We start from the raw sequence: 12,958 nt of genomic DNA on the forward strand, positions 1-12,958 counted from the left end.
GTGTTTTTACAAAATATGAACTAATTTAAATATTTCTAAGTAATATATATAACCCCACACTTTCTCAGGAGAAAGAAGCATCTGCTGACATCCAACATGCCAGAGCCATGCAAAAGGAGAGCAGCCAACATGAATATTCCTATCCCATATGCTAACTGCATTCCTGCTTCCAGAGCCAACAAAAGTTTAAGAGCTCCCAAGTATTTTTCTTTAAGAAAATTTAACATACAAACATAGGCTTACCTCGCACAAACTGCTCAATTTCAAGGACTCACATCATTAGGAATATTTGCCTTTTCTCTTGCCAGAAAAGGGACATGAAGAAAGAAATCACAGAATGTACAAACTTAGAAAACTAAGTAACTAAGTATTGTTACTAAAGTAACAATATTTTAAACTTGCTTCAAGCATACAGAGTAAGTTTAAGAGGACACAGATCATACGGGATCAAAATCTTTGACCACAAACATCAAACTTGATTTCTCACAATAAATCCCCCACACGCACAGAAAGCATCATACAGATCCTAGTTTATTAAGTCTGCTAAAAGCAAAGCCATAGAAGTCACAAATAAAATTTAGAGCAATAGTTTTTTAAACATCAGTTGAGTCTATTAATTAATTTAACCTCTGTTGCACTCAGATGCCACAATACATCAGAATATAAATACACTTAATATTATCTGGATTAGTGCTGCTCAGAAAATTGAGATGCCAAATTGAGAAAACAGCATGTGTTTCATTCAAAGAAGATGAAGGCCTTCTGAATTTTGGTGCTTTGTAAACACCTGCTAAACTTTGATTGAATGGTGCTTGTGAAGTACGCAGGGTCAAATATGGTCAGTACCTCAAAAAGCACCAGATCATTCAATGTTGAAAAAGCACTTATAAAAAGATCTTGGTACATTCATGTATTCCCTCTTTGCCTGTCACTTCAAAAACGTGCTAGGTATCCACAACAGAGGCTGGATTATCCTTTGTCGGTCCCCTCTCCCTCAATGTTGATGAAAATTATACCCAGAAATTCCATACGCGTAACAGATTGAGCTTTGTATCAATGAAAGAGGCTTCTTGCTTAGAAGCAGCATTGACTGAAGTACCAAACAAAGCCAAGAATTACAAAGAAATTCTCAAGTGTTTCATTCATACATTAGTCCTTGGCAAATATTAATTTAGATCCCTTTAACTTGGAAAGCCATTAGAACGTATTCAAGTGCAGCTTCTTTGTAAAAAGTAGGATTAGCCAAATTTTGTTTCCATCAAAAATCCTATACTCTTGGTCAAGCACAAACTCCATTCCTGATCTACCCAAGGAAGAGAAAACAGGAGGAAAAAGCATAAGCAGGTGCAGAATTCATCCAACTTCATTCTTCTTCCCGTTATCACTGGCTCACAATAAGAAAGACAGGGAAAGAAAAGAAAGGATACCACAAGCAAAAAAGCCCCTATTTCCCTCCCTAGTTGTACATATGTGATGGGAGCCTACTTCTGTAAGCGATTTCATCTTGTAAAACTGGTGCCTTGTTGACAAGATGATCACCACCCTTGAACAGAAGGAAGCTGCACCCAAAGCACCAATTCAGACGTTCCAGACAGAAGTCTAGCCTTCCATCCAAGACAAATATGGAGCTTAATCTGCACTGCTTTTACTGTGGTTTATTAGCCTGCAATATTGGGAGAGGACTTGCTTTATGATTTAAAATGAATAGGGTTCAGTGGGCCTTACTTAAACAATATCTTTGTGGTAAAATTCAAACTTGCCTTGGCAGGCAAAGAGAGGGTGGGAAAGCACTTAAGATTCCACAATGACAGAAGAAAATCTCATCATGCAACTGCATTCTTCCGCTGCACCCAGGCAGATGCAGATCACCATCACTCTCTAATGTCCTAAGTAAGGATACAGAAGCTTTTATCCTCAATCTGTATGGCAGTGTTCTTTAATGATGACATGACTAATTCAGAGCACTTATGCAAAGGAACCAAGAAAATACATTTACACTGTATTTCTTAGGCTGAAAAAATGACAGTCAGATAGAAAGAAGATACTGTCAAGACTAGTTTCGAAAGTGAGCTTCTACATGGAAAAAATACAAAGAACACCAAAGGGTTTCAATTGTGTGTGTGTGTGTTTTTGGTTTTGCTTTGCTTAAAGAGAAATAATATAACTAAAATTGTCCTCATAATTCTCCTCTTGCAGGCTTTGCCCCCTAAACAAGACGGGCTCATCCCATGCCTGGGGGTCAAAATCTGAAACAGAGGTTGGACTGTAAACAAAACCAAAATGGGCTTTCCAAATATTACTGCTCTTTTAATACAAAGGGCAGAGAAAAAAATAGCAGAAATCTTTTATCTTTACTAGAGTATAACAATTTATCCCCAATTACCCCATAATTACTTCCATTTTCATTTTTTATTTTCCACTATTCTTTCAATCCTTTCAAATGCAGTGACCTAAAGTACACATGAAAAAATGGATGTGTACCTATTAACTTTTTTTTTCTGAATGTTGCTTTCTACTGTAAGATTATTTTATAAAGCAGAATGTTATTTTGCTTATTTAAACAGATAATGGGTAAGCATATTTCCTCATTGTACATTGTACACTATTGCCAGGAGTTTTGCATCTTCCTGAAGAGCGAAGGTGAAGGCAGCAGCATTTTTGACAAGCTCCAAGGAACCTCTCTTCTAGCTTACAGCAAAGGCCTTCAGAAAAGCTAAGGTCTTCAGAAAAGCTATTCTGTGAGCAGCTAGGCTTCAGCAGAAGCTGAGTAGCAATTGAAATGAGTGGTGGAGGTCAGAGTATTTTCACACATACGAAATTTTCTCATGTCTGGTTTGGGTGATATTCACCTATTTTTCCTGAACACTGAAAAGGATTTTTTGTTCTTTTTTCATTTGACACTACACAATTGGCTTATACGTCTGTGAGCAAGAGCAGACAGTTAACATAAAACAGGTGCCCTCTGGGATTAAATAGGGCTTAAAGGTATTTAAGTGCAAGCCTGAGACTTTGGAGTTACAAATCAACATAGCTGTCCAGAGACAATGCTTTCAGTATGAACTTAAAGCAAGTGGCATCATGATAGCAGGCAACATGGCAGGTTGTACCTGGATGCCTCCTGAAAAACTAAGTGAAAAGTTTCTCTAGGTTGCCCTACAGTAATATCAGCACCACCGATATCGATTGAAAAGAGTTGGATCAGAGCTGCAGCACATGAAGTCAACTTGAATATCCACATATTGGTTAACCCACTAAACACCCATGGTCAGATTCACAGCACTGTTGGGGGATTGGTCATATCAGTGCAGCATTCATTTTGCACTTTGTCATGGTGACAAAGCCTAGAGCAGAATGTCTTGGAAGGCAAGAGGACACATCACCATTCCTGCCACAAGAAACTTTGATATAAGCTCACTTGCATTTAAATTACTTCCTGGGTGTAACTAACCATCTGGAAATGCCAAGATTTACTTACTCAAACTGATCAGCTGGTAAACATATTATAATCCTCACCCAGACAGCCCCATCCTTCCGTATATAGTACCATGCCCGCACAGCTGAAATGCAGGTTTCCATCCCACACATTTGTTCTCCTGTAACACTACCTTAGCTACATGGCCTCAAGTCTTTGGAGACAATTTTGCATTACCTTGTGCAACTGGGGCTCCCAGTGACTTCGGTGTGTTCCTTCCTGTTGAAAGGATGGATGAACACTGCCTGTAAACACTGTTAATTACTGAGAACTAGAGCTGGTCAAGAAGTGGCACATGCTGCGATGTAAGAAAAAAGACAAAAAAAAATTCCAGTTTCTTTGAAGGTTTGCCAGCAAAGCTTGAAAATCTAAAGCACCCAACTTCATTCTTCTTCCCTTTATCACTGGCTCACAATAAGAAAGACAGGGAAAGAAAACAAAGGAAAGATTTAACAGGGCAGGGAAAGAATCTCTTTGTCTACTCCACTGATCTTTCAAACCAAAGTAACTGAGGTGGTACTGCTAACACCACAGCCCATCATAACTTAGTGATTTCCAACCTGTGGACCACAGACAGCATCAGCAGCATGTGGCTGGTCAATGGGACCGGAGTGGTTTTTTATCAAAGGTGTACAATGGTCTGGAAGTGCGTTGTGGCCTGACAGTAGTCTGTGGTTCACTGGACTTGAGAGCCACAGCCTCAACTTCTGCCGCTATCTGACCACTCCATGGCTTGTATAACTCAACCTCAGAAACAGCTGTTATACTCAGATTCAGCTGAAGAATATCAAGGAGAGCTTTATTTTTTCATCATTTCCATATGTATTTCTTTAAGCAGACACTAAAGGTCAATTATGTTTTATACCACACATGCATGTTTTTATTTCCCTCCTATAAAGATCCCCCGATGTAATGTCTGTATTATGCTCTTTGGGCTTTTCAGATACTTCAAAACAGTCCCTGTTTTACAGACTTTTATTCTTATTATTGCCATTTTGCCTGACTTTAAGTTCACTCAATTTCCAGTTGGAATGATCCAAAGCATAAGCAATTAAAGGAGATAATTCCAGGTGTTAGCATCATTGAAAAATTACAAAAAATTACCCAAAGCAAAACAACAGAGAAAAGTTTCTACTTGCTAGTTATGCAACTGAGCAGTGAGGTCACCACATCCAGAGCACAAGTGGGCTAAGATGCTCACACAATACATATTTTATAAGAACTTTCTCTCTCTGTTAAATGAAACTCCCTGACAAGATAAACAGAACATAGCAGGCAAAGAGCCTCCATACAGTAAGAACCCACCTGCTACACTTCCATACAAAATGGTCCTCCATTTACTTTGCTCACAAGAGATTTGAAAGCTGAATTCATGGAGAACAACTGTTTCAATGAATCTTGCTTCTCTTCCCTTAATCATTACTTCATAAGTTGCTACCTATGCCTGTTAACATTGGGGAAGGACTAAACACTAAGACTTTACCAGAAAATGTATTTACAATATAAACAGGGTTGTTTTGTCTTGTTTTGGGGTGTCCCCCCAAACTTGAATATGATTATTTCCTCTCCTACAACATTTGTAAAACCCAAGATTCATTGCTTATTTCATAAAGTAAGTTCTTCTAAAATGTAAGCAGGCAGCTTTAGTAAGAGAAATTTTCTTCAGGCACAACAGAACTTTGGATTTATAGAAGTGAAATATGGCAAGTTAGTCATGAAGAATATTGACTCACCTCTCAACCAGAGTTTTCTACCACTTTTTTGAGCTAAGTAAGCATAAATAAAATCAACAAAACCTAGTGACAAAGATGTACATTGATGACACCAGAACTGAAGCTTGACAGAATTCGCTGTGATGCACTCAACTGCTTTCTGAGACATGCCATTACTAGATCTGAACTATAAGATGACCTTACTTGGTAAGTAAGTCTCACCAAGTACACTTGCTACACAAATATCTGTTATTCAAAAGCCATTACTCCACTAAGTAGGAATGTGTTTAAACAGTTGGCTGTTACATATTCTTAACAGCCATGTCTTTCATTGTCTCTCATTGCTGTATGATTGCCTAGTGTACCAGAGACAAGCTCACATGCAGAACACAGAATTCTCTCTTAGTTCCAGATTTCAGAGCTTGTTAAACTATACTTTTAATTATTGTTAAACAGACTTCATCCTCCATATTCAGATTCTACTGTTTGTAAAAACAGATACTCCTATCAAATCCTTACCTTGTGATTGAATTTGTTCTTCTTTCCTACTCTGCCAAACACTAAATACCATGACACAAAAGAATCCAGTCATCTTAAACTTCAGAGAACAACAACTGCCTTTAAACAATGCAGTACGATGCTTTTGTCCATGGAGCTACTAATATAAGCTTTCCTCTTCATACAAGACTCAGCATGCTAAAAATTAGTGACATTTTAAGTGGAACAATTCTTTAATCATCAGGCTGATATTTGGCTGGTGTTCTGGTTACCTCCCTTATAAGGCACCAGTGAGAGGGAAGGGCTGAGAACACATTATGCAACTATTCATTGCAAAAAAAATAATTAAAACAAATTTTAAGAAATGTCTGTGATAAACGCAATACACACAGGAAGACAAAAGGAGTCTCATGCCATTGGACTAAGTTCTGCTATTTCACAGAATAATTGAATGGCTTGAGTTGGAAGGGACCTTGAAGATCATCCAGTTCCAACCCGCTGTCACAGGCAGGGACACCTTCCACTAGAGCAGATTACTCAAAGCCCCTTCCAACCTGGCCTTGAACACCGCCAGGAATGGGGCAGCCACAGCTTCTTTGGGCAGCCTGTGCCAGTGTCTCACCACTCCCATAGTGAAGAATGTCTTTCTAACGTCTAATCTAAATATATCCTTTTTCAGTTTAAAGCCATTCCCCCTTGTCTTATCACTACATGCCCTTGTAAGAAGTTCCTCTCCAGCATTCTTGTAGGGCCTCTTTAGGTACTGGGAGACTGTTATAAAGTCTCCCAGAGCCTTCTCTTCTCCTGGCTGAACAAGCCCAACTTTCTCAGCCTGTCTCAATAGGAGAGGTGTTCCAGTTCTCTGATCATCTATCTGGCTGATTTGGAAAAGGAGAATATTTCCTGAAAGGAAAGGCTTTCCTCTGTTTTCATGGGAAGAAGTGGAACACTTAAGCTTGTGAGCTGCTCCTGCCTTCTCCACATTTTGGTTCAGACGTAGCTAATCAGCTAAAGAGGTAGTTCTGCACTAGGAAATAAGGGAGATACCGGGCCATACTGTGTCCTGTCACCCTCCCCTCCATGCTGTTGTGACACATGGAAAACCAAGATGGCTAATCAGAAGTTCAGCTTCAGACAGTGGTAAAGGAATTCTGTGGCTAGATAATATGCATCTTGGCTGGCCTGTACAAAACAGCTCTCCTGAGACAATGAAATATTGCTTGGAATTTAACTATCAGTTCAGCTATAAGTAATTTCTTTTTCTACTAGTGCACTCAGAACAAGACTGAGGTTTCTATGAAGTGAGGTTATAGCTGTTTTGATGTTACATGGCAGTTAAGCCAGGCTCTCTCAATACTGGATTCAGCTCTACTCATTCTGTAAAAAACAAAGTAGAAAACAGTGATTTGTGGGAAAGGTCCACTTTGTCAAGCCATCCCCCACAGGTGGTAGTGCCAGCAAACTCAAGGTCTGAATACATGGCAGAAGCAAAAACTGTCCCTGGAAAACCCTTTTGTCACAAAGCAGATTCAGAGTCTCCTAACTGGCAGCAGTCTAGCAGGAAGAGGACATAGCTGGCCTCTGGGGGGATTCTCAGTGAGGCTGACAGAGGTTCATGATAGAGCACAAGTGTCCTAGACAGGTTGTCTTACTCTCTGTTGCATCAGGGACAGGAAGATGGAGCCTAACCTGGTACAATCAGCAGAGTCCCCAAAGCACATACAACTCCCCACTTGGAGCAAGCCACTTTCTTTTGCTGTCTGCATCCCTCTTAGCAGTACAGTTAGAGTAGTCATGTGCCTTTCTGAAGTTATGACTTCCATTCTTTCCCCTCCTAATTTAAACTCCTCCCTACAGAAGCTGGCTGTATTTGCAACTCCTATGGCTTGGCACAACCTAGTATGTCTTCATTTTAGTAGCATCCAACTTAAGCACAACTGTCTCATAAATATTATTCTACTACAGTGGCTCTTAGGCAGGACCAGAAAGACATGCTTGGTTTAGGGCAAGGTACCCACTTGACTGAAGATTTCTAATTGTTTGTCTGGGAAGAGGTTTGCTTGGTTTTGTTTTACTACAAGATTTAATTGCTAAAATTTCTTGGCACGTTTTATAGACGCAATAGCAGTGCCTCACTTAATGTGACATTACACACAGTACTCTCAGAATTGTAAACTGCTATCTTTATTACACATAGTAGAAGGAGGCCTTGCAACCTTTCCTCTATTCAAAGATAACAAAAAGGGTTTTTTTGTTTCCACTTCTGTGGAAGGAAATGTAACAAATTCCAGTATGCCAAGATCTTTGTGAAGTCTGCAGCTCCTCTACAGCATGCCAGTTATCACAGGTTCAAACTTTGGAACATTAGTTATAGCAAATCTAAATTGCAATACAATAAACACTCTTTCTCTAAACACAGCTCCTCTCCTCATACAGATTCAAGTCATCCCCTTAGCTCCTCCCTCCCATTCATTCTGCCATAAACTCAACCTCTTTGTGCAACCTGTTCACACCATTACTTAACATTGTCTGTTCCTTACTAATAAAAAGTGAATAGTTGTCTCTCCTTCTTACTACTTCAGAAGATTCTTACTCTTGTGAAATCCCATAAACCCAGTCTACAGTTTTAATCAACCATTGTTCCTCTTTACTAGTAAAAATATAGAATTGTATTTATTTATATAGAGAGAGAATTTTATATAAAATATTTAAATAGAATTTAAAAATATGTATTTCCTATGACAAGCAAAATAAGCAGTCTTCTGAAGTTTATTACATTAGAATTCTAGGTATCTCCTTTCTTCATATTCTATTCAGTTGCAAGTCTCAAACTCATATGTCAGCTGACAAATTGCAAGTTTGTAGGTATAAATATTAAAGACATACATCACAAACTAAGTTCCAAATCTACAGTTCAGACCATAATGCAAAATCAGATAACCCTATATTTGAAGCAAGATTAATATTCTTTCCTGATCCACTGTTTTGCTTTGCCTTTTTAAGTTCCATCAAGTAGTGAGATATTAATGCAAGGCTCACAAAATCACCAGATTTCACATGTAAAAGACAGTATTAACTATGACAACTGGCTATTATAATGCTTCCCATGTTGATAAAATTATTTATCACAAGGAAGTTTTTTCTGATAAATTCATTCCCTCCCCTCAGTCCCAGTGTTGTCCCATTCTATTGTTTCTTCATGCAGATGCAGGAGCTGTAGGACTGCCAAAAGTTATTCTGTAGTTTTACACTACAGAGCAGCAGGACCCTTCATACCAATGAAATGATCTACTCTTTGTCATTTGGCATCAACCAACTTCTCATCCTTCAAGGAAAGATCCCCCCACCTTAAATACAGTTCACCATATAGGTCCAACACCATGCTCTAAGTAACTCCTCCTGAGTTCACACCCCATAACATTAGACTGGGTTACCCTTGGTGTTACTCCTTTTTAGCAACACAAAAGATGTTATTTAGTCACCAGACTTCAAAAAATCCTGCATCAACCCATCCCAGAGAATTAGCTGCCAGTTATTTATCAAATCCACATTTTTCATGCTACAGTAACACAATTACTACTGATAGCAGGTCTGCTCTAAGTGCAGCTATATGCTGAAATGAGCTACCAACAAGAGAAGATTAAATGATTTTGTGGACAACAGTATGCTTGATTTATGTCAACTGTCATTACCCTAAGACACATAAAGCCTCTTTCAGGGGGACTAAAAGCAAACCATTTACCATATACAGCTTAGTAAGTAGTCTTTGTGTTGATGAATGCTGTATTCAGAGAAGTAATTCTTTTCATTGTAATTTACATGTCTATCCTGCATGTCCTAGAATAAAAATATCAAAGTTTAGCAACTGACTTTACATTTTAACTAACCCTTGACTTAAACTCGGTGGGAAGAACATTTTTATTAGAATAAACATAGATCGAGCAAAAACTGAATTTATAGGGAGAAGATAAGCTTTACAACCAAAACAAACCCATTGCCTAGGCAGGCGAGAGTGGACAAAACCAGTGCCCCTCAAACTGTGACTAAGCTCCTTGTAGTTGCTAAAGGATTCAAGAGGGATCCCAAAGTACAGCAGGTAACTTATTAAAAACCTCTACCCACCACTCAAGCTTCAGGGGTATAAAGATAGATGAGCTCAAAGGAGGCTATACAGAAGTCCTAAGAGACAACAGTTAGGCAAATCTCACCATGTGCAAGAGAAGCTATGCATACACTGAACCCCATTCAGCATGCCATCCCATATAATTCCAACCAGTACACCAGGGACTCCACTAAGCACAGGACCAGACTCTCAGAGGTCAGCACCACAAGTTTTGCACAAGCAAGTCCACAGTGGATTATCTGACAGAAATCCAAAGCTTCTGTTCTCCTGGGAACATAACCTCATTGCGTCCCAAGAGAATAAGGGCCTTGTCCAACTCCACTGCAAGTTAATGATAGGGTGCGAGTTTGTTGTTTGCTTCTTCTTAAGAAAGACTAACTTTCTGGGAAAAAAAAAAAAAAGGAAAAAAAAAAGGAAAAGGCAAAATTAAATAAAGCATGGTACCTGTCCACTGTAAATATTTACTTCTGAGTTCTGCTTAGCCAGTGGTTTGGGAGTTTATTTTCTCCTGAAATGTTTGAGAAATAATTTTGTAATTTTTTAAAGCTCTGTTAAGCAATAATATTTAAACTGAACATGTGTTATTACACTGTGTACAATGTGAAAAACACCTGAGTCCCAGTTTCACAGAACTATGTAAATTTTACTTTTATAATTCAAGACACCTTTTAACAAAGGCAGGAAAACATGCCTATATATAGCATAGAAGATTAAATTGCATCAATTCCATTAGATACAGTAGCAGATTTCTCATAAGCAGCAAGTGTGGCCACTGCTTATCACCTCTCAGAATAGTAGTGTATGGACTAGTACTGCAGTTAACGGCTCAGAGTAAAAGCAAGATTGATACTGTTTCATCCCTAAGATTTTCTGCAGTTTTTAGGATTTCTGTTTATGTCCAGGCACCTTTTATGGAACACACCCAACCATTTAGTGAGATTTATTAGAGTTACATACACTCACAAACAAGATCCCTTTACTTCAAGTGACTTCTGAAAAACTGTAATCAAAAGACTGAATTGGCATACCTGACAAATCACAGCATCTGTGGCCACTAAAATAAACTTCATGCCTCTTCAGCAAAAAGCAAGTAAAAGCAAAACAACATTAATATATCCCACCAAATATCCTACAGGAAACTTTTTTTAAAGTCAAACTTCAGCCCTGCTTTTTATTGAGAGGCTACATCAAGGCTCATTTATTCCTATTCCATATTTCACACCAGGAAATCAGGTATGCAATATCAGTGCTGGTATACCCGTGTCTGCTATTCTAACCCAAGACATTTCAAACTAATTAAAACCAACAAAACAAAACTACAAACAATAAACAAAAACCAAACAGGAGACACAGTTCTTCCACTTAACTTTTATCTTAGTCACTGCAAACTGCCTAAAGATACAGAGCACGAACTGGGCTGTCAAATTACGGGCCCAATCCCAAACTCCTTTGGCTCAGGACAAAAGCAGGTTTTGGATGTGTGCATCTGAGAGTGGCAGCTTGTGAGTTCCTGAGGGGTTTTTTTGGCTGGGTATTTTATTTTTTTGTTGTTGTTGGGTTTGTTTTTTTTTTTTTTTTTTTTTTTGTTCTGTGATGTTTGTTTGTTTGTTAAATGTACTTTTCAAGCGCATTACACAGATATTTTGCCCCTTTATTTACTCACGGAGCGGGCAGGACACCCGAAAGCCACGCTACCTACCGCGGGTACCCCCACCTCGCCTCAGGATGGCCAGCCGCGCCTGAGCCTGACCCTCGCAGCACACAGCACGGCGTTCACACCCGCCTGGCTTCACCTCCCACCCCACCAAGCTCGCCTCCGTCCCCGGCACCACGCCGGGGGCACTCGCGGCCCCTCAGCCCGCCGCGCCCAGCCGCTGAGCTGCCTGCGGGCTCAACCGCCGCCCCCCCCGCCCCCTCCCCGGGGGGATGGAGCGGCGGCCGTGGCTGGGTAACCCCAGCGCCTCGCTGGCTGGCGGCACCCACCCCGGGCAGACGGACGGGGAAAGTCAGGCAACTTGTGCCGCTGGCAGGAGGCGGCAGCCCCCGCTCGCCCGCCAGGGGCAGGGGGAGAAATCACCTGAGGGGCAGCGCGCCGGAGGCAGGCGGGCAAACTGCCTCGGCGGCTCCCGAGCCGAGACCCACCCCCGATCCTCCCACCTCCTTCCCGGGCTGAGCGGCAGCCGGGGCTGAGCCTGTCCTCCCTCAGGCTCTACGGCGATGGCTGTTCCTGCTGCCTCACGGTGGGGGGGAGGAAGGAGAAGAGGGAAGGCAGAGGGAGACTTCTAGTCTCCAGTTACAGAGTCCCCATTCCCGCCGCACCACTCCAGGGGAAGGACTGTTCCCCCGCCGCCGGGTCAGAGGGCTGCGCCGGCTCTCCGCAGCACTCACCTCGCCTCGCTCGCTGCCTGCCGCCGGCGCCTCAGCGAGCGCAGCCCCCTCCTCCGCGCTAATGGCAGGAGGAGGAGCAGGAGAGCGGCGGGAGGGCCTCGCCAGAGCGATGTTTACTCGGCGGCTCTCGCGAGAGTCCGCCGCTGCCACGCTGCGCCGCGGTTGGCTGCTGCCGCCACCCGCCCCACCGCGAGGCAGGTACCTCAGGGCTGCCGCAGCCGGGGAGTGTGTCCGGCGGCCCCTTCTCCTTCAAACCCGTCCCAGCAGCGATGACAGGGAGCGAGCGGCCTCGCTTCAGGCTCTTAGTGAAGTGCAGCCATCAGTCCTGGCTCCAGGCGGGCCGGAGGGAGTGCCCGTCTCTTCAGCCTAAGCATCTGGCTTAAGCCCTCGCTCTCGGCAGGCTGTGATGATAGAGGTTCACTGAAGGGCTTGTAGCTGTGGAGAGCTCCCCCACTCAGGAGGGCACTGTTAAACTTTCTTTGTGCACACGTAGGTGCCCGGGTGCTCAAACGGAAGACAGCAGAATTCTCTGGAAACTGCATTTTCAGGCCTGTCACTTTTGTACCCTTCTGTCCCGCCACTGAAGAAGTACAAGTGTGGGGATGTTTGCACAGGTTGCCCTGGGAAATCCTGCTTTGGTGTTAGTACCAGCTCATCATAAAATGAAGCAGCCAGCACTTGCAGAGGAAGCTGCTGTCCCAAGGATGCAGCAATACAGATTTCTCACACAGCCAGCTATGTGGAAGGCCGGTCTCTGAGCTCAGA

At 41.8% G+C, this 12,958-nt stretch overlaps 1 protein-coding gene across 6 annotated transcripts in view; it reads right to left on the reverse strand.

Annotated features, from left to right (window-relative positions):
• STK38L (serine/threonine kinase 38 like) overlaps nt 1–12,310 on the reverse strand; it is a 51,488-nt gene extending 39,178 nt beyond the window's left edge. For 2 of the 6 annotated variants that reach the window (XR_010611439.1, XR_010611438.1), the window contains exon 1: nt 12,194–12,310. The gene's annotated coding sequence lies outside the window, so the exon portion shown is untranslated. Of the gene's footprint in view, nt 1–3,649; nt 3,692–11,962; nt 12,141–12,193 lie in introns of those variants that run through there. The other 4 variants (XM_065673692.1, XM_065673682.1, XM_065673713.1 and 1 more) reach the window with 3 other exon arrangements.
• Nucleotides 12,311–12,958: the final 648 nt, after the last annotated feature.

Source organism: Lathamus discolor, chromosome 1 (assembly GCF_037157495.1).
Source record: "Lathamus discolor isolate bLatDis1 chromosome 1, bLatDis1.hap1, whole genome shotgun sequence".
NCBI classification, from domain to species: Eukaryota; Metazoa; Chordata; class Aves; order Psittaciformes; family Psittacidae; genus Lathamus; species Lathamus discolor.